At 40.3% G+C, this 19541-nt stretch overlaps 1 long non-coding RNA gene across 1 annotated transcript; it reads right to left on the bottom strand.

Moving 5' to 3' along the window:
• On the bottom strand, positions 1 to 1867 carry LOC120443380. The gene is made up of 3 exons (XR_005615397.1): positions 1518 to 1867; positions 151 to 267; positions 1 to 34 (listed from the first exon to the last, which is right to left on the bottom strand). It is a non-coding gene; the product is annotated as an uncharacterized LOC120443380 (long non-coding RNA).
• Between the last annotated feature and the right edge of the window lie 17674 nt (positions 1868 to 19541).

Below are 19541 nucleotides of genomic sequence, written 5' to 3'. Positions count from 1 at the left end.
CAGGGATGTTTTCCTGCAGCAACATTCCTGCCAACTGGCCATATGATCCAGAGTAGTTGGTTTGTAATGAACAGAAAGGTGTATATGTTAGGTAGTGTGCGCTTGGAGCTGGTCCTAAGAAACAAACACATCCTGTAATAAACTGAATACCTTTAGTAGTGCTGCTGCAAATATAAAGCCCTTCTATCATGTGTGGTTTCAAAGAAGATGTTTTGGAGGCTCGGTCACAGAAACTGTGCAGTCTGTTCAGTCCTGAGTGTCTCAGCTCTGAAGGGATGGATCACAGAGGGAAACACCTGAGTACAGATATTAAAATACACTCAAAATAACACTCCTAAGGTCAAGTGAAAACACAATTTAAACACTTTACAAAGAATTAATACGTTTTCATGGAAATAATGTCATTAACCCTTTTGTTGTGAGTAAATCTCACCGACTGCTTGTGGGACAAGCTAGAAGGAGGACTTCTAGATGTGAAGTCTCACGCTCTGATCGTACGGCGAAGATGGTGATGATGAAGCCTCTCTGATCTGTGGCATTACAGTTTCTGGCTGCTATGTGCTTCACACTGTTGGATTGTACATGTGAAGCTTGGAGAAGACACAGGAGGACTGTGTCTCTCAAAAAAAAAAAAAAAGAAAAGAAAGAAGCCTAACAACCTCCCACCATACCTGCCCACTCAACTCCCACCCACCCACTCCACTCAACTCCCCAGCCTCACACCATCCAATGTCTATACAAATGTAGGGTATCAGCTGGTAACAAAAAGCAAGTGTAACATATGTAGTGCATATGTAACACTGCTGAAACATTTCTGGCCAGAAATGTGCAGTTATCAGCCAGTGCATTTATCAACCCAGACCCACCCTGATAAATGCACTGGCTGAAACATGATAAAAGCTCATAAAATGTATGTTTCATCGTAAGATTTGTCCAAAAATATAATCATATACTTTTGAAAAAGTTTAAAGATTATAACAAACTGAAATCAATAACATTTTTGTAAATATTATTTCAAAATAGAGGCACAGATAAACTGGCTTAACTGTCATTATTGCTGTAATTAGGTTTTTTCTTTTCTTTTTTTTTTTTTTTTTTTTTCTTTTTAAAAAGCAAACGTTAGTCTGTGTTGTTCTCTCAGAAACAATGAAGAAGCTGTTGAACATTTATTTGTTGTGTGGGCAATCCTCTGGTCCACCCTCCTCCCTCCCAGCCACAGTGAGACTGGGGCAGCCTGGCAGGATTTTGAAGCCTGGCTGCAGAGAGGATATGCCTACACTGTTCGTTTTAAACTGCTATATTTGATTTTTCTGACATTCATAGATTACTGATTTTTAGATTTTCTGTAATAAATAAAATTGTCATATTTTACTGATATCATTATTTAATTCATTTAATTGTATTTTATGTAAAAATTCAAACATTATACTGCAATGCAGGGCATTTTTTCTTAAGTCAACTTTTAAATATCGCTCTACTTTCTTAAGTCATTCAAAATATATATAGAAATTACTTACTGTAGTCAAAGATCTAGATCATGAATCATCACAGGACAATACACAGTATACAGGGTCATGGTAACTATAGTAGGTCTTCATGACTCCAGAATGGAGACATCGCTCTGGCTGAGAAATGAAAATTAGGTCAAGCAGTGTGTTCTTCTCTGTGGTAGGGGTAGTGATGACCTGTGCATATCCCCTAGACTCAAACAGCTCCAGGATTGGTTTGTTTGCACTGGATAAAACATTCTCATTAAAATCACCACACACTATGATGGGATGACAGTCCATGATCTCTAATGAGTCTAATAGGCTTACCAGGTTTTTCAGGAATGGCCTCAGAGTGTAGTCTGGAGGTCTGTACACAACTGCAATCAGTGCACTGACTGGTGCTTCAACCTTTAAAGCCAGAAATTCAAGGTCAGTTACATTATGGATGTACTGTTTTTCATGCACTTGAATGTCACTTTTCACATAAACAGCAACTCCACCACCACTTCTGTTTGCCATCTGGGGAAAGTTTGTGTAGGACAGGTGTCTGTTGCGTTTGAACAAACTGTAATTTTCCAAGTGGAGACTCTCTGCGACAAAAGAGCCCCGCAGGTGTGTTTCTGTTAGGCACAAAACATCTGCTAGACACAATTCATGGTGACTCTTGATGTCATTAATGTGAGCTGGCAGTCCCTCTGTGTTATGATGAACAATGGTGAAAACGTCTGACCTGCTCAGTGTTTGTCTCACTTGTAGAAGAGGCATCATGTCATCAAGGTTGGCTTGTCTCATGTTCTCAAGCGCTGCAGTGATTTCTGGGTTGGTGAATATTTTTTCTCCTCCATATCAAGAAGATACAGTCCACTGAGAGACGCCACTCTGCTGACAGCTACGTAGGCCATGCCGGGCTCAAAATGCTCTTAAGAGAGACAACAGCTGATGTGGTTGTCATACCCTGTACCTTATGTATTGTACATGCAAAGGCCAGCTTCACTGGGAACTGTCTTCGCACCACTCCTTTCTGCTTTAGATTCTCCTCTGCTCTCTCAATGTACACCATGTCGTCTGCTGGTGTGCGGTTATTCTTTCCAGATGTCTCATTATCCATTTTAAGTCCAAGCTTGATGATGTGTTGGTCATTTTCAGAGTGAACTACTCTAAGTAGTTTTCCAAAAGCTCCATTAACCAAACCATTTTGTATGTCAATGTTTCTGGTGAGCATGACACGAGCTCCTTCTGCAACTTTCAGTGTGTCTGGTAACTCGTTTTTACCTCCTTTGAATGGTCTGTCTTGTAGTGCCATTCTGCCAGTTCTAGGATCCTTTCTATAATCGTCTGCATGGATGTCAATGATATGAGTATGGAGCAGAGCCAGTGTTGCAGAGTTGTGCGCATCCACTTCTTTATTAGTTGCAAAATGTGCAACGCATCAGTCGGACAACGGGCTGGTTCAGTTATGGCCTGTGACAACAAATTTCTATCTGCTTCGCAAAGCACATCCAACTTTCCTTTCACACGGATTCTGTTCAGCATCTCAGCAAAGACAACATCATCTTTCTGACGCATAATCTCAGTCAGAGTGATCATCTGAAAATGCTCCCGCCACAGGTCGATCTCGGACGGGTCGTGCACACAGAGAGGTTTAGACTGTCGCACTGGGGTAGCTGATAGAAGTCTCCAACAGCAATGACTGACATGCCTCCAAAGGGTCTCCGAGTCCCTTTGATCTGTTTGAGTCTTGCATCTACATATGCAAAGAGATGTCTTGACACCATAGACACTTCGTCAATGACGATTATTTCAGCATTCAAAAGTTCTGATCTGACTTCATCCAGCTGATTGCCAAGTCCCTGAATGGGAGGTTTTAAGCTTCTAGGGAGCTTGAGAAGAGAATGCAGTGTTGTTCCAGAAATGTTAAATGCTGCAGTCCCAGTGAAAGCAGTTAACAGGACAGTGGGTTTTGATATATCAACGTCGTCTGCATATCTGGGCACTTTGCTCAGTATCTTAGATGCTTCTGAGTAGATGCATTTGATAAGATGTGATTTTCCTGTTCCAGCACCACCATTAATATAAAAGAAAAACTGCTCCACATTCAGAGCACAGACTCTTTTAATGCACCAGTCTCTAACTGCATAAAATATGCAGGCTTGCTTCTTATTCAGATTCTGAAACATCTGACGTAACAATGTGGGATCAATAGCAGGGGTTCCCTGATGGCTCTGACTTCTGTTGAAGCATCAGCCTGACGGCTGTAGTCGGGCACATCTTCCTGTTCATTTTCATTGTCTTGCTCTCTTTCTTGTTCAACAAGTGGCAACCTTACGAGATCTGATTCAGGTGCCAGATTACACCATTCGTCAGTCACACCTCTGTTCTGCTCATATTCCTCAACAGCGCTCTCGATCTCCTCACTGTTTTTCTCATATTTTTCTCTGTTTCTTTTGACAATGTGTTGCACGTATTCAAGATGGTCAGTACCTGGTAGCTGTACACAGCCAGCACCATAGAAAGCCTGATAGGTTGGCAAAGATGGTGTTTTCAGTTCATGGTCTGAACGATGAGGAAGGTACAGTTTAAGCAGTCTTCCGTAATATTGCTCTGGATGTTTTTCTTGTGAGCAGCGGTGAAATCTGATGACAGCAGGCTTATCATTTTTTGCGCCTTTGCACAAATCCCATCTCATTGAGAAGGGCAAAACATCTTTACCTTTTGTCTGTTGGCCATAGACAATCCTGCAAGTAGCAGCAAAGTCTGCCATGCACATCTCCTCATACTCTGGAGTTTCAGGTCTGGCTTTGTATTTGTCATTCAAAGATGTCATCCAAACATTGGAAGACTCAGGTGTTGTGTTGTCCAGAACTGACAGGGGACGACTCATTTTCACTGGATTATCATCAGTTGGTATGAATATTACAGCACGTGAACATTGCTTCATGTGAAGACCACATGCACGAGCAACACACTCCTGTGCACTGATCTCTCGCTTCTTTGAATATGCCTGATGACGGCTCTCATTTCATCGCACTCATTTACACTGTCCTTATGGGAGTTCTCAATGACAGTTTTCAGGTACTCAGATAGCCCGCCTCTTTTTTGATATATATTTCATTAAATAATTTGCTGCGCCGAAAGCATCTAGAACAAAGCTTATGTCGATATTACTGTTCCAGGCTTCAAGCAGATGTGGATTATAGCTGTTTATCCAAGAGTCTTTTGGATCACGCTTTAGTATGATCGTACTCCTTGTGTTCATTTTATTCAGGTATCGCTCATATTCTGCATGCGTCAACTTGCATCTTGCCAAGAGCTGCTCTAAACTCATGGAAGCAGTTTCAGGTTCATTCAGTAGCTGGTTCAGTGGTCTGAGCTTGTTCTTTGCTGTTTCTACCTCCAGTTCATCATCCTCACTGGGTCTTGTGATCATTGTGTCATTGCAGGGTGGTTTGGGAAAACCAAAACGGCACCGGAGCTTAAACTCCTAAAGCACGTCTTTGTGTGGTTCTTACTATGTTTTGCACTTCTGTAACTTTCTTGTAAAGTTCAGGTTGTTTATGTGGATCAGGCAGCTGAGCTGTGATGTATTTGTTTATAAAATCCACAACAGTTTGCTCATCATCCTCCTCAAACACAGGAGCACCTTCTACCCACAGGAGGCAGTGTATGTGTGGGCTTCCTCTGTGCTGAAACTCGACTCTGTAAAAGTAGTCAATGACTTTGCCAAGTGGCTCTGCAGGAGATAAGAGTAAATCTCTGAATAATGCTTCAACTCTCTTGTCAAACATGCGCATTGTTGTGACAGGATTGCTTCTCAGGATGTCACACTTTGCTGACCAGTCGAGTCCTTCAAAGTTCACTTGTTCACCTTGCTGCCTTGTTATTGCTTCAATCACTTCAGGCCAGCGCATTTCAGCAGCTGAAAATGTGCAAAAAAGAACGTGGGAGTTCCCAACTGTCTGATCATGGCAAAAAGATCTCTTGTTGTTTTCTCCCAATAGGCTGGGGTTCCTCTCAGAGGCTGCATGAATCTCACTGCATCTTTATTTCGCACCAGTTTCTCCACCTCATGTTTATCTTGCAGCATGCCTGAGGTTATTTTTCTCCCATCTCTGGTCAAAGGCTTTGCCTTCCTTAACTGGATTGTCATGCTGGAAGTAGCCAAGTGTATTTCAGTCACAAACTGTGCAAAGAACAAATAGTTTGTGTCTTTGGCAAAACGATCATCAATGCAGAAAAGTCTTGATTTGAAATACCCACTGGGGGATACTTTGATCAGCCTTCTTTCATCAAGTGTGTTTTGGCCTGTAGGAAACTGCACAGGGAAGGCCATGGCCTCCAGTTTAGGTGTTTTGAAAAACTTATTGGATTGTTTCTCTCTGCAGGAGCAACAGAGTAGATTCCTTCACTGAAACATAATATCTCCTCAGCCACATCAGGGGGCTGCAAACAGGACTCGAGTGCAAAACCACCATTAGTCAGCCCATCTTCTTGCTCTGAATCATCTCTCATCTGCTCATGTGGTTGTTCACCATCACAGGATAACATGTCAATATCCTGTTCATTTTTATTTTGTGCTTCACATAGTGCATTTTTCTCACAGCTGTCAATTTCCATTAAATCAGCCTCATCATAATCGTCCTCATTCATGTTTTCATCATCATCATCCTCATCATCTTCATCAGGAAGTGTTGGATCACACAGCTCAGCATCATCTCTGATGCTCACATCCTTATACTGTGGATGAATCTGCTTGAGTTTATGCAGTGCTTGCACAAGTTTAGACCAGCTTACAGTCTGAAACAGCTGATGACCTTTGTACGACAAGCGTCTCTTCAGTTTTACTCTCATGACCTGAGAATTAATTCTTAATCGAGGCAGTGCTTCAACAGTTTCCTGTACCTCTGATGGGACACAGACCACATTTCCTCTAATTGCTCTCTGTCTGCCTTTGGGAAGAGGAATAATCTTGGCAAATGGTATGCACTTGGCTATGAGATGCCTCTCCAGGATGTTGAGATCAGACAGTTCAGCTGGAATATCAGCAAGATCCAGTTTATTGGCAACAGCAAGTACTGGCATGGATCCATTTTTAAGATGATTGTGGCAGGTGTGACAAATCCACTCTCTTTCTCTCATCAGGCACATTGCACTGCTCATTTCTGCAGTTTTCATCACAAACATGAACAAACCTTCCTGTCAAACATGTTGCAACCACATGTGGGTTTTGACATAATTTGACCTTATGCAGGGTCGTACTTGGTTTGGAAATGAAGCCTTGAAACATACAGTACATGGGTATGATGGTCCAACTTTGATATGTGATTTGAACACAGATATGGCCTCATTGATCACACTGTTGTCACTCTCTTGGGTTTGTCTGTTCACCCATCTGTATTTCCTTTTTATTTTCATGGCACATCTCATGTTGTGCATAATCCTGAATGCAAGATTACTTTGATACCTGTCTCGCATTAGTTGTTTCATTAGTTGTTTGTGTCTTGCTCTGAATGCGTTGTCACGTGCATAACGCTGAGTCACTCGAGATCTCTGTCTCTCTCTGAATTCTGGGCTTTCTCGATACCTTTTAGTGATATAGCTTTTTTTCTCCTCTCTGAAATCAGTATTCTCATAGTAACGTCTTTTAATATATTGTTTTTGTTTCTGTCTAACTTTAGCATTCTCACTGTAACGTCTTTTAACATACTGTTGCTGTTTCTGTCTGAATTCTCCATTCTCATAGTAACGTCTTTTAACATACTGTTGCTGTTTCTGTCTGAATTCTGCATTCTCACAGTAACGTCTTTTAACATACTGTTGTTGTTTCTGTCTGAATTCTGCATTCTCACAGTAACGTCTTTTAACATACCGTTGTTGTTTCTGTCTAACTTCAGGATTGTTTTTTATATGCCTCGCTTGTGCAAGATTTTTCTTTTCTTTGTACTCTTTATTTGAAGCATATTTTTGTCGTTCTTTCCTTTTTGGTTTTCTTTTCTCTGATTTCTGGGTTTCTCTGATGCCATTAATCTTCTTTTCATTTTGTGCCTTTGTTGTTTATTAACTTTTTCAGTTTTTGTAAAACTATATCAGAAAGATCACAGGCAGCAACATTTTTTATTGCAGCATTTGATTGACATGAAAAAGCATCATTCGATGGAAAGAAATTAAATTCACTGCATAGTTCTTCAGTTGGTATATTAGGAGGTTCATTCTGATCTTCATATGATGTGAACTGAGTCATGTGGACTTCTTTTTGTTTCACCAGTGGCGTACAAATGGACATTTGACAAAAGATGTTCTCAGTCAGACCAGTGGTTGTGTTTCTCCTTGGAGTAGAGGGGTTTGCTTCATCAACAGTTGTATCAGCGTGAGTAGATGCCACAGCAGTGGCAGCTGTTGGTCTGCAGACTGTGTCTGTGATAGTATCACTCAGGTTGACTGTGCTCATACTGTAGAACTGCACAGGCTTCAGCTCATAGTTACAAGAGGGTGATATCTCCATCATTTGATAAGAATCTTGTAGCCTCTTAATCATGTCACTGAGGAGTGTAAATTTCAGCATCACAGCTGTACCACGATTACGTGACTGTAGTAGTAGAGAAAGACCACTGGGTGTTCTGGAGTGTGGGTCAAAGAACCCATATTCGCCTGATGTGGATCTGAACACTGCAATACACAATCCACTCATAATCAGTAAGGCATAATGCACATCTGACAACAGGCAGCTCAGTCCTGCTTCTAAGCTGAGAAAGGTATCTACTGCTTCCTCTGGAGGTTCTTCAAATGTCCCATACCGGGAAGGCTGTGTCATGTCGACATGATACATAGACCTGCGAGCATAAACTTTGTCTGGCAGCTCATCGGTTGCCAAATGAATACTCTTGGGGAATCTTTTCTTTGCCTCTTTGTACATCACATCACCTTTATCCAAGACCAGATTAAGGTCAGCTGTAGTCATGTTTTCATTCTCATGAAGGAATGCAAGAAATGTGAGTGAGTTACATGTGCACTGGTGGTTTCTGGAGTCTCCATATTTAGGATGTGCCTGGCTGTGAGATGCACAGACATGTGTTACAGAGGGCTGGTTTTCAAAGTTCACTCTTTCTGCATGAGATGGTCCTGCCACATCACTGTGATGGCCTCTTTTCAACAAATCAGCATAACCCACCTGTGGGGCACTTGACACCTCATGTTGTTCACTAAATTCATGCTGCAGTCCACTCTTTACAGCATCAGCATAAGATACCTGTTGTACATGTGCAGGAACATGTTGACCTGCCTGTTTGACACTGTCAGAATTGGTCTTTGTAGACACACTGTCTTCTGCAGAGCTCTGAGGAAAATCACACTCAGCTTGTTCACATATTGGTACACTGTGAATCTCATGGAACTTCTTCCAGCGTTGTTTTGCAGCTTTTGACTTTTTCTGCTTCCTTGGCATTTTCACACACCTGCAAGTGTTTCTTAGTCTTCAGAAAATATGTTCACAAGATAAGAGTGGCACACACCAGGAGATGTTGTCTTGTTTTTATATTTCAGTTTTTATTTGTCTGAAACAGTTGTCTTTCATTTGACAGTTTGTTCTTCAGTCGAGAGAATATTATGTACTGTCTTTATTGGCTTGGCACAACTTAGCAGCAAGCCCAGAATGAAAAACAGGTAGAGAGAAAATCTAGAAGAGAGAACAGGCAGAGCAGGAGAGACACGGCTGGGAAATCACAATCAAACCGTGAATTAGAGTTTTCTTTGTTTGTTCAGTTTGTTCTCAGGTAGAGGCAATATATGCACTCTTTATTGCTTTAATGGCTTGGCATTTTTCAGCAGCAAGCCAAGAGTGAAAAACAGGTAGAGAGAAAATTTAGAAGAGAGAACAGGCAGAGCAGGAAAGACACGGTTTTGAAATCAAACCGTAGAGTTTTCTTTTGTTTGTTCAGTTTGTTCAAAGGTTGAGGCAAAATATGCACTCTTTATTGCTTTATTGGCTTGTGCATTTCTAGCAGCAAGCCAGAGTGAAAAACAGGAGAGAAAAAGAGAAACAGGTAGAGAGAAAATTTAGCAGAGAGAACAGACAGAGCAGGAGAGACACGGCTTTGAAATCAAACCGCAATAAGATTCTTGGTTTGGCAAAATTTCTCACAAACCACAGGGTGAAATACAGATGGAAAGAAGGCAGAGACAACAGGTGGAGCAGGACAGAGGATAGAGGGGTTGGGGGTTGGGATGTGAGAGAGAAGACTGGAGATCTGGTCCTTGTTCTTCTTCTGCACACTGTGAAAAAAAAAGAGAAAAAAATAATAATTTTATTAAAATGATATCACATGGTAATTGTATGAACTAATTGTGACTACTGAAAAGGACAAAACAAATATTCAAGCTAAACTGTTGTTGGCTGCCATGTGCAAAAAGTTGCATAATTGGGCACTTTTTAAAAGAATAAATATTTAATTAAATTCAGCAATAATATTTTAAATACAAATATGATTGAGTGAATCATTAACTATTCACATGTAATGTGACGACAACAAAATGTATGAAAAAAATATTTTAGCCCAATTGTTAAGCTGCACTTATGTGTATTTATTATAAAATTGTGTTTAAAAGGTCTAGCACAAAGTTTGAACCCATCACTTTACAGCTTATATTAGTCAGATTATTTTTTATTTTGGTCTACTTCTCTTACAGTATGTGCACACCTACCAGGCAAAGCACAGGTGTCAGTCAAGTTCCTGAAAGTGTAAGACGAGAAATAATATGTTAGTTGTCTGTACAGTGTTATCAGACTAACAGAAATACATAACCCACATGACATGATACACTGAACTTAGTCAGCAGGGTAATTATAGAGTAATATAGCACACCAGCTGATACAGCAGCCATTTTGTAATTCAAACTAATTAACTGAAGTATTTCCACTTATGTAAGGCTTATGTAACGCTACTGTTAGACTGTTACTAGTCTTAGCATTGCTGCTAGCGCTAGCATTCCTGCTAATGTTAGCACTTCAGTTAGTGTTAGCATTGCTGCTAGCACTAACACTCTTACTGTTAAAACTGAGCGACAATGGCAATAATAAAGCTCATTTGTTACTTTTGTCTCACTGACCGCCAATAAATATCACAGGAATATCACAGTAATATTTTTTTGTCAGTTAACAACTGCTAAGGCTAGTGTTAGCACTATAGCTAGCGTTAGCATTGTTGCTAGCATTAGCATTGAAGCTAGCGTTAGCACGGCTACTAACAGCAAAAGTCATAAAGCACTCTTACTGTTAAAACTAAGCCACAATGGCAATAATAAAGCTCATTTGTTACTTTTGTCTCACTGACCGCCAATAAATATCACAGGAATATCACAGTAATATTCTTTTGTCAGTTAACAACTGCTAACACTAGTGTTAGCACTATAGCTAGCGTTAGCATTGTTGCTAGCATTAGCATCGTTGCTAGCATTAGTATTGAAGCTAGCGTTAGCACTGCTGCTAACAGCAAAATGTCATAAACCTATATAAATGATAGTGAAGGTTATTCTTTTTTTTCTTTCTTTATTCTTTGAACTCTTTTAAACTCTGTTGGACTTGATATGTGAGTTTAAATGTCAAACATGTATTTTTACCATCATAAAAATAAAACAGTGCAGTACTGAGTGTACTGTACTTACCACAGCAGAGAGCAAAGCGGAATGACGACAGTTGGTCCAGTGATGGGTTGAAAACAGATGAGGCGTTCAGGTGGTGCTTGGAAATTTGACCATCAATTTGAACAGCAATAATGAGTATATACATGTCTGTGTGTTAGTCTCTGTATGTGAGAGACATAGAGAGATAGAAAAAAAATATACTAGACTAGTGTACAAATTGGTACTTTTTGTATAAGCGAATGAGTGACATACAGAAAAATATGGCAACTGGCATTACATGAGCAAATAAAAAGTATTTCATCTTGAACTGTTATGTGGGTTTTATTTTAAGACTACTTTAAGTTTGTTAGTGGGGAGATAAACTATACAGACTATAAACAGAGACATTAAATGAGATTAGATTAGTTAAACATTAGTTAAAATGTGGGAAAATCAACTACAGACAGGTAGATGCTGTAAGCTTTAATTATCCAGTCAGAAAGGATGATTTTAAAGTCATCAACTGACTCCAACTGCCCAGATCTGAAAAACCTGTGTGCCAATCACAATGCTCTACTAGTTGGCATATACTAACTACTGACCCCTGTCAAATCTGTCTTATTGTACCTATTGAAAAAGTTAATCTTACTACAACTGCTTAGATGCAGCAGACATTTTTAGGTTTAACCTTGGCAGAGTGAGAGAGAGCTCGTTAAGCAGGCAGGTGTGAGCCTGGTTGCTATAGTGACTGCACCCAATGGCTCCATACACACACACAGACATGCACCTCACTTTAGCTGCTTAAAATGAACAGAAAAGTCAGGCCGAAACAAATCCTTCCCAAATGAAAAGTATAGGTCGTATTGACGAAATTCTTTCACTGTGAGTGCCAGCAATGTCCAGTCTACTAAATTCTCAGTTTTCATGCCTGTGGAGTTTATTATATGGACGTGGTGACAGTGTAAAGACAGCCTGTACTTCTGATTTTCAAAGGAACTTTCTGAGTCATTTTAACATTGGAGTCTATGGAAGAGTTGGAGGAGGAGGCTGCACATTGGTGAAATTTATGAAAGAACCATAACACCTAGTATAATAGTAAACACATTGGATGAAAGAGGACAGCGATGGCTACGTTTTGAGGGTAAAATCATACCTGTAGAGCAAATGCTGCGGACACAGCAGCAGTTTTAAAAAGATTTTAAGATTAATTTTTTCGCTCCTCTCACTCTAGCAGTTCAGCTGTCTCACTCTAGCCCCAACATTCCGTCCCATACACACCCATTATAAACTCTGAAACGGCTGAAAAACATCATGAAACTTAAACTGGAACTGAAGAAAAGTATAACAGATATTGAAAAGATAAATACAAGTTGAAAGGTTGAATGTCTTGGCTTCGTTTTAAAGTTTGAATGGTGGTTCTATGTCAACGTATGTGGAAGTAGTAGGAGTTTAAAATTGAGTAAGGTGAATGAGGATTTGAAGGGTCTCCCCATTGAAATACATGGGAAATTTTTGTTGAAAAAGTTGAATAATTTAAAAATATAAATGTTAAAAATGAGAAAAATAGAAGCAGTCGTGTCCAAAAGAAGAGGAATCTAACGGTGTTTGAATGGTTTTTCTAAGTTGAACGGTTTTGAAGGAGTAGGAGTACAAAAAACGTACGGAATAGATAATAATAAAATAGAATAATAAAGATTAGAAGAACAATACTGTGAATGCTTTTACAAGCATTCACACTAATTACAACAACAATACTGTGAATGCTTTTACAAGCATTCACACTAATTACAACAACAATACTGTGAATGCTTTTACAAGCATTCACACTAAAAAGCGCAGCGCACATATTCAGAAATCGGCCTTACTTAAACAATTAAAACACCAGGTATTTTGGTTTTGTGCAGCCACTCCTTCTCAGACCAAAGTAAAGAGTTTTTCTTCATTTTTTGAGCTACTTTTATAATGGGTTTTCTCAATAGACAGAAACCCTAAAAGAAAACGGTCTTGTTTTACGCATATCGAGGAGGAGTCAACAACCCCTCTAATCGTTATTAGTATTTCTTAATGCCTCCAGCCAAGCAAAGAATTTCATATTGGCCTCAACTCATTGTACGTGTAACCCTTAGTGAAAAAAAGCACAGCGCACATATTGAGAACTTGAATAAGTTCCGTCGGTTCATTACCTCCGAGAGATCGGGATGCTTCCTCCGTCTCGTACCATAAACGTATGAGAAAAAAAAACCCCCAGAGAATTTATTATTTTGGTAAGAGAGAGAGAGAGAGCGAATCAAACAAACTTTTCTACAACACGATATACCACTCCGGGTCAGGAGGGGCGATATAGCACGGACCGGTCAGATGACTACGCCGGATGGAAGCATAACCGGAAGCGTGGCAGGGAGTTTCCCTTTGACCTTCATCCTGCTCCATGATCAGCCGTTAAAACTTTCCCCAATATTGCTGTAATGTAACAACAAACTTTGTTTTTTAAGATCAGACAGGTCCCAAAACATTCCTTACACGCAGTCACTGAATTAGCATCTGTGGCACAAATAAGCTTCAGGGACTGACTTGTTTTTTTTAGAACCGACCTTTGACACTTGGATGTTGGCTTAATTTTTACACAAAGAGAAATTTGACCCTAATAAAAAAAACATGGTGAATACTTACCTCAACTTTGATGGGGTTTTTCACAGCTATTTATTTTGGAAAAAGTAAACACGTTACAAGGACACAATGCACATTGCAGAGTACATGAATGGGAATTCCTCCTCTCTACACTTACACTCCTCCCTAACAAATGCCAAGTCATCATCTCCATATTGTGTGTCCCACTTTTCTAGTTTCATTGAAGTGTATCCAAGTGCACAAGATGTAAAAACAATGCATCAGTTTTTTAAGTCCCCGGTCTAACAAGATGCCATTCATTTAAGAGACTAATCATTTTTTGATTTTAAATGATGCTAACTTCAACGCAGTATCGTTAAAAATAAAACATATTAGAACTCATTTTTGTTGGACACAAGAACAACTCGAGCATATTTTTCGGGAGCCGAACTAGGGCTTACAAGTTTGACGTGCCCCTGGGGATCAGTGCGAGGTTGTGCGGCGTGGAGGGTCCAGACACTCCCACAGCGCAGACTTTGCTATGCGCACAGAGCGTTTCTGGTGTGTCTCATGCAAAAGAGACAATACAGCGTGTTTCTCTGCTCCCGGTAAGCCTGCCCTTTATAAATATCTCTTTGATTATTCAAACAGTGTTTAAATTGTGACTCCAAAAACATTTTATCTATGTTAAAATATACATACATATATTTCAAGTTTTTTAGCTTAAACAGACTCTTGAGCAAATCCGTAATGGCATAACCAGTGTGCACCCTAATGTACATCTTTTAAGTGTATGTTAATCAGTACATGAAGCGTACCTCTGAAAAGAGTCCATCATTTGTGAATTTACTGATTTGTTTTTTAACCGCAGTTTTCACAAACTGCGGATGATGAAATTATTGTAGAAAATGTCTTTAAACTATCGCTGTTCCTACTTATTGAGCTACTTCTTTACTATGTGAATAAACAATTTGAACGAGAAAGGATTTAAAGACACAAAAGTAAAAAATTTGTAATGACATTTATGTGACCGTTCTTCCAAAATCCGACAGAGAGTGAAAATCCAAGAGCTGCTGCAAGCCTCTGCATTAATGATCTTTCTGTTTCTCTCCTTGTGTGTGTGTGTGTGTGTGTGTGTGTGTGTGTGTGTGCTCACAGAGCGGAGGTCACGGCAAGAGTTCCCTGAGTTGACACGTATGAACCATAAAGTCAGTTTGGACTGAGGAGCAGTCGGTAAACTACATTCAGTGTAGACAAAATTACTTTTTTATCCAAAGCATGCACAAGAATCCAAATCTCTGTATCACAATGATTTCATTAAAGCCTTATTATTTTATGGGGTCAAATCACCGTAGATCATTAATAGGGAACAAAAAAGGAGGATCACATCAGCAATGGGAGACAGAAGTCTTGACACGTGCTTATAACTTAAAAACACAAAAACAAAAACAGATACAGCCGGTAAGATTTATGGTATAAACCAGACTTTCACAGTCTGCATCTTTACAGAGGTTTTTTTCTGCTTTTGTTCACTCCTAGTGTGATTAACAAACAACAACCCAGAGAGCCCACTAACTATTAGCCGCCCCCCCCCCCCCAAACAGTCAGTTGACTGAGAGAAATGCAACCCATTATTGTGAACGCTGAAGGAGATGTGCTCCATAGTCAAACTTATATTTCCTTAACTTACATCCTATGTTCTGTTTAATCCCTTTGATGGAAAATTGGTTAAACCGTTGCTCAACTTATGTCTGAATGACGGCAGATAATTCTGATGAAACTGACCCCGTAAGCACTTTGCAGCTGAGTCGAGGGCTCGTGCACACAAGGTCAGGAGGTGTCCGGCGTGAGTGCGGCCTGACATTCCATTTGGGACAGCTGCCAGACACATTAGTGCAACTCAGAGTGTGAGCAGCAACTCCTGTATACTGAACATAAGAAAAGTAATGTGTAGTGCTAAACCGAGATTCCAGGGCTCGTGCTTATATGGTTCAAAAACAGGTTAGTTTAGCGATCGTGTAACTGTGTCCTTGACCTTTTTACCGGTTTGAGGAGTTGGTTCCCTGGTCCAGATATTTGGGACGGTTCAAATGCCGAGTCTCCAAATGCAAACAAAAGGATATTTTCCACGTTATTTCTTAAATGTGCATAAATGGGATGTCCGATAAAAGTAATAAACGATAAATGTAAATCAGTTTTTTTTAACTGTGCAGACCCACTCCAGTGAAAGCGATAAAAAAACGTTCATGACTTTAAAGAGATTATGAACAAAATGCAATACATTTTGGTTTTTGCTACATTAACAACTTTTCCAACTCTGATTTCCTGCACGACCCACACGGACATCAGTTCAGACTGAAATCCAGTTCAGAGGGCACACGCAACATGTTCAAGCTTGCACGGAGGCCTTGCAGTAAAAATAAGAAGATGGTTAAGGCGAGAGATTGCTATTCTGTCTTTTACATCGGTACAAAGGGAGGACTAAATGCCAAAAGGAGAAAAGTTTTTTAAAAATGACGCTTTAAAACAGTTCGAGTATCTTTGTGTTTACGGGGAGAAGGGAATAACTGCGGCCGAGGCTCTGAAAAGAGACGGTCGCTTCGCCGATGACCTGGGCTACTTTGAGCTGGTTAACATCGACGACGAACGTAAGACCGAGTGCACAGACATAATCGATTGTCTGGACAATAAGAAATTCCAGATATGTTTTCCACAGGGAGCAGATACGGATGTATCCATCCCAGGGCAGCAGAAACCTCCACACGCATCAAATAATGCAAAGCGCAGCGGCGGAATGACATCGGTCTTAGATGTAGCACGACAGAACGGATTGAGTCTAACAACGTCAATCAAAGAAATGGGCAGCGGCGTTGACCGTAAGGAGGTTTACGATCTACTTTGTCGGCAGTACCCGCGTCTGAAACGATGGATGGAGAGTAGATTCCCTAAAAATTCTTTTCAGGAAGCACTGAAGTACAGGAAGGAGAGCTTTGGAAAGAGCCGGCAGCCTTTTACTGAAATTCGCAGCATTATGTTGCTGCTCGAATTGAGCGAGTCAGTTTGTCTCATATCCGGTTCCTTCATAAAGCAAGGCACAGGCTTTGTGCTGTTTGACGACTTTGTCTTGACCAACGCCCGCTTATTCGACTACTGGGTTAAATCAAACACACCTAACTGGCGTGAATTTGTAAACGTTACCGTGGTCTATAACTTTGAAGACCAAGAGTCAGACAGGAACAACCTCAGCGCTAAGGTGTTTATCGGCGACGATAAGTTAGATTATGTCATACTCAAGCTAGAAACAGAGAAAGTGCCGCCGGGGCTCCTTAAGAGATTTGGGCCTGTACCTTCAGACGGCGAGGCCTGTGTCGTCGGACACCCGGGAGGAGGAGTGAAAAAAATGAGTCCTACGTGGGTCGTGGAGAAAGAGAGGCGAGAGCATGCTGAGAATAATGACAATTTAGAAGACTGCGAGGAATTTTGCAGTCTTTGTGAAATCAATCAGCAGATCAAAAACGACCCGTATGAAAATATCTACGTCACCCACAACACACTCATGTACCACGGCTCTTCCGGCTCCCCGGTTTTCGATGCCGAGGGACGAGTGTTTGGTCTTGTTACGGGTTCGAAATTGAGGATGAGAGTAAAACAATGATGGTCCAGAAGAGGTCAATCAAACAATTGATTTTAATGAATGCACGCAGCGTGGAGAGGTGCAAACTGCAAAACAGTTGTACATCTCTACCCAAAATACACTCTAGATTGCTTTTATAACATCAGGGTATTGTAACGCCCCTTCTTGCGTTTACAAGCACATAATTTGCATGTACAGAACATTCATGTATTTTAAGAATTAAATGCAAACACAGAGGTTCCTCCTTGTGGCATACTCTTCCGAATATGGTGATGACCTAAGGCCTTTGAGGTCACCATGGACTGGACATCCTTCCGTCACCTGTAACTAAGCAAACTCAAATACCACAAGAAGCTGAATACATTCAGGCCTTTGCTCAGCTACTCTTTTACTGTAACAATATACTCAGCATATGAGTTATGATACATATATATTTAACTCAATCATTTTAAAGTAGTTATAACTGCACCTGTAATAAACATGTTAATATTTGATTATGATAACCCTATAATATAAATTATAACATAATGCCAGCAGCTTCAATAAACACTTTGATGAAATGATAATTACTGCAATGATAAGATGATGGTTATATAAAATAATCCCTGTAATTCCACAATTCCCTCTCTTGACGTCTTCCAAAGACGTCACTACACTATTCCCAGGTCCACTACCTTCGCTCTGACCCTCTCTAGCCGCCCCTGACTCAGCAAATCCGACAACAACCTCATGTCCTCTAGGTGGTCCAGCAATAAAACACCAGCTCCCACTTGAAAACACTTCATGCTTAAGTGGTCTCTGCTCCTTTTCTGGGTCCCTCTCTAGTGGAAATCTTCTTCTGTAAGGGATAGAAAACAAACAGCCTCTCTCTGCTATACCTTACTAACTTACTGTGTTCATCTCAGGTTCCTGTCATTATTCAAAGTTGGTTCCCAATATCATATCAGGCAAAATCACAAACCCTACTGCCACGTCTGCTTTGTTAAGCTCTTCAGCTAGACTCTGTACCGGTTTGCCAATCTGTGTGTACATGCCTCTACACTTTTAATGTCTAAATGCACATCTGGATGTATGTGCACTTGTATGTCTATCTGCATCTATGAGTCAGTGGTTTGTCAGATATAAGGCGTTAATGTGAGAAATGTTTCCTGACTATTAACTCCTGATATTGGAGGGACTTTCCCAAAGAGATTTTTTTTTTGCTCCTGTGCTTGACAGGTTAAGCGAAGTTGTTTTTGTTTTGTTTTGAAATTTTTCCCTTCTATGTGTGTGTGTGTACATAAGTAAGAATATAATAATCAACATAAGATCCCTGGTTTGCAAATGATTTTCTGCCCCCGCTGCAGGGCAACATCATGTGGTGGTGAGTCTATGTTGGCTAGTTTAATACAGATATGTAACAGTTGCTTGATTGCATGGCCCACTCAGAGTTGCACAGTTTTAATGTATGTGGAGAGTTCAATACACATTTCTTGGCTAATTATTTTCCCAATAAAAGTGAAATCAAACATTACATTTGATTTTACTTATATATTATCCTGTTCTGGGCTCTATCCATTATATTAACTTTATTTAATCTCAATACTCTTTTATGTGTGTGAGCAACGCTTTTAGTTTTATTAAACACCACCCCAGTAAAATACACACCATCCCCATGTCAGCCTGACTCTCCGCTAAAAAGCACACTTCAAAGTTTTCTATCTGGTTTTACGCCTCTTTTGGCCTCAAGCATATACATAACATGCCAAGGTTACTGTTAATGCCCGTTAGACAAGTTTCCATTATCTACAACATTTTGTTTCACCCGGCTCACCCTTACACATTTCCTGTTCACTTATTGCATATTTATCTTTAACACCATTTACCTCAGTAGTTGCTAAGCAGAAACAAAGCAACCTGTGGTCCACCTTTACCCTGTAAAATAAACCCCTGTCATGTTTGTGTCTGTAAGCATGTTTTGCATTCATTCATTACACTCCATTCCTGCAAGCTAGGAGCTGTAAAGTTGAAAGCTGCATCAGGTCCAGGCCTTTGGCCTGGCCTATATTTAAATCATGTGTGTTTGTAAGCGTGCGTGCAATTAACCTGCTATGTTCTCATCTTCCCTCAACATGTATCACCTGGACACTCTCACCAGTGAAGCTTAAAACCTGTTCGGACGGAACATCAACTCTAAACAAGCACAGTTATGCATTGTG

Source organism: Oreochromis aureus, linkage group 13 (assembly GCF_013358895.1).
Source record: "Oreochromis aureus strain Israel breed Guangdong linkage group 13, ZZ_aureus, whole genome shotgun sequence".
Lineage (NCBI taxonomy): Eukaryota > Metazoa > Chordata > Actinopteri > Cichliformes > Cichlidae > Oreochromis > Oreochromis aureus.
Note: the sequence above shows the minus strand (reverse complement) of the source record. Positions and strands in the feature narration are given on the sequence as shown.